Genomic DNA, 3,251 nt, shown 5'->3' with positions numbered 1-3,251 from the left:
AACATCATAAGTAAAAAATTGTTTGCAAGTTATAGGTAACTTGTGATCGAAACTTAACAAAAGGAAATATCTAACATTATAAATGAATATAAATGTTTATTATTGATACACAAAGTTTAAAAACAAATACAAATATATAGAAAATTATAAATGAAGAAAATATTAGTATTGTAATTGACATTTTTTGTGCAAATATAAAAGCAATTTTAAGGCCTCAATGACTGTAATCAGCATCCTAATGACTACGTTGAAACACAAGTATAAAGTAACCACAAGCTCAACCGGAATGTTGAAAATGTAGGATGAATGTCATCCATTAGTGACAGAGAAAGAGAACTCATCTTCAGTCGCAGTCCTTGAATTGAAATCCTCTTCACTGACATAATAACAAGAAGAAGAATCATCCTCACCATCATTCTCTTTCACCTCCTCAATCTTTGCCACTGCCTCATTCCAATCCCACCTATTATCCACACTCCATTTGCAACAAAACATTCCAATCCTGAGCAGCTTCAGCATCTCACTCTCCCCATTCCTAGTCCCCAAGATGTCCTTATCAAACACCTCACCAGTCCATTCTTCCCTCACAACTGAATCCACCCATGTTGCCAAGTCAGAATTATTCCCACCCTTCCCGTGTCTCAGATAATTTGCTGGGAACTTCCCTGTCAGCACCTCCAAAATCAGGATCCCCAGACACCACACATCACTTTTCACATTTGGCCTACCAAATTTGTTCGTCTCTGGGGCCTTGTAGGCTGCCATGAACTTCTGAGCATGGCTCTTATTCATCACTTCCACAAGGCCATACTCAGTCAACTTTGGCTCAAATGAATGATCCAGCACCACATTAGAGGATTTCAGATGACCATGAGGTACGATCTTTCCTGGAAAGTTTTCATACAGGTAGGCTAAGCCCCTAGCCACCCCTTTTATGATTTTTAAACGGCTGGACCAAGTAAGAACAGAGCCATTTCTGCCTGCAAAATGCAAAAAAATGGTATTCATGATGGTCAGTTTTCTTTAAATCTAAAGCTGTAATAAATCTTAGAAGTTATCGTCATATACCGTGTAGATGACTGGCCAAGCTACCATTTTCGGCGAAGTCATAAACCAAGAACTTATCTTCTTTTCTGTAGTAGAATGCTGCAAGAGGGAGAAGATTAGGGTGTGTTAAAGTTCCAAGCCTTTGCATGTGTTCACTAAACTCCTGTTTCCCAACATTGTTCATGTGCCTAAACCTCTTCACAACCACTGTTGGTCCATTCAGAATCATAGCCTTGTAAGTGGACCCGAAACTTCCACTACCAAGAACGGCTGCTGAGGCACTAAGCAGCTCATGCAAATCAAATCCTCCTCTGTCTTCCCTAACAAAGTTCAATTCGCCATCTCCATCTTTCAAATCAACTGTCATATCAATGGAGTGTGACTCCTTTAAGCCTACACTTTGCTGGAAATTACCCTGCGTCGGTAATGTTCTGGGTTTAAACCTTTTTCTCTTGTGTTTCTGGATAAATAGAAGTGCAACTATTGAAGAAAAAGCAACAACTGCTACGACTATAATGACAGTTATAAGGATTCTGTGGTTTTTTCCCTGAGGTTTATCAAGGTTTGGTTCCAGTGATCTAGATTCGTTGCCGCCAATCTTGCAGGAACCTAAAGGTTTTCCACACAGGCCTTCGTTGCCTGCGTTGCACAAAAACATGTAAATTGAACATATATGTAACATAGCAAAAAAAAATTACAGATAAATCGTGGATATGCAGTATAAATACCACTTTGGTGGAGATGACTAAATTATAATATATATATATATATATATATATATATATATATATATATAATAGATATTAAAAGGTGAATTTTAAACCTAATTATTATATCTTATAAAATTAATTTGTAAGATAAGATTTGTAGTGTTTATATATTTTGTAAATTGACGTTGTTTCTAATAAATGTGACTATATATGTATCATTTTGATCACATTTAATTCACAGTATCAACAAACACAATGAATCTGGTTAATGATGACAGAGTTTCAAATGTACTATACATAGAAGTCTATCAATGATATTTGTAGCAAGCTGTGGTACGAATGAAATTAAACGGTTTTAGTTTCGCCTAGAAGTGAGGTTGAAATAAGATATCAGTAAACATAAATTTTCATAACAAATAAAATAAATTAAATCTGTGGTGAGAAACAACAAACGAATTAAAAATTGTGCCTGTTGGTGAAAAAACAGAAATACTATTAATTTACCAGCAAATGAACCTGGAAACTTGTTGCTTAAGCTTTCTGGTATTTGACCCTCCAATTGGTTATTTGACAGATTAAATACTCTAAAATCCTGCTGTTGAAAATCTGGTATGTTTCCTCCAAAACCATTTCCACGTAAGTCCAAATCCAAGAGTCTTGGCAAGTTAGCAAGTGACTTTGGAATAGGACCAGTGAAACCATTTTCTGCCAAGAATACCCTCTTCAGTTTTCTCATGCCTTCAAAAGCATCATCTGGAATGTCACCGGAAAACTTGTTATTGGACAGAAACAATGCCCTTAAACTCACAAGTTTTTTGAACTCCGGCATCGGACCCTCAAATGTATTGTTAATGACACTAAAGCTTACCAAAGTTGGCAATTCAACCAAGGTTTCTATATCAATCTTCCCACCCAGTTCCATATGTTCTAGTCTCAAGCCATAAAATGTTTGGTTTTTGCGGCATAACAAGCCAGTCCAGCTACATAAACTGGAATCGCTCCCCCAGTCGTTTAAGGCTTTCCCATTTGACAAGGAACCTTTGAACCTCATCAAAATTTGAACATCTGTGTCTCCCAACGATGGCTCAAAACTAATGCCCAACACAAAGAGCATAACAAGGCAATAATACGGTCTTTTCTGAACCATAATTTAGTTTATCAAACAAGAAGCAAAGAGGGTTATTTGTTGAACAGAAAGGAAATAGAGGGAACGAGACAAATAACAAGAGAAGCACTCAGAATTTGAGAGAAAGTGCCCATATTAAGAATCAACGTCGTGGCATTGACAAAGTCCTACATGCAAAGAATAATCATTGGGCCGGCCATATACGAGTAATGATTCGGACCTTGTTTTCGATGGTTCTTTTGTTTAATAGCATATATTATATTAAGGTGCTTAATTGAAAGCTGGTTTCTCTTGTTATTGAGGAACAAGGTGTCTTCTACTGCATTGGCTTTACTTAATTCGTAACAATTTTCTATAACTTGTTTTTG

General features: G+C 36.6%; 1 pseudogene; it reads right to left on the bottom strand.

The window, feature by feature from the left end:
* Positions 1–309: 309 nt before the first annotated feature.
* On the bottom strand, positions 310–2,910 carry LOC124833366 (pollen receptor-like kinase 5 pseudogene; annotated as a pseudogene).
* Positions 2,911–3,251: the final 341 nt, after the last annotated feature.

The sequence above is a fragment of the Vigna umbellata genome, chromosome 1 (assembly GCF_029865625.1).
Source record: "Vigna umbellata cultivar VRB3 chromosome 1, Vumbellata_1.0, whole genome shotgun sequence".
NCBI classification, from domain to species: domain Eukaryota; kingdom Viridiplantae; phylum Streptophyta; class Magnoliopsida; order Fabales; family Fabaceae; genus Vigna; species Vigna umbellata.
The sequence above is the reverse complement of the archived record's forward strand: the minus strand, read 5'-3'. Positions and strand labels throughout refer to the sequence as shown.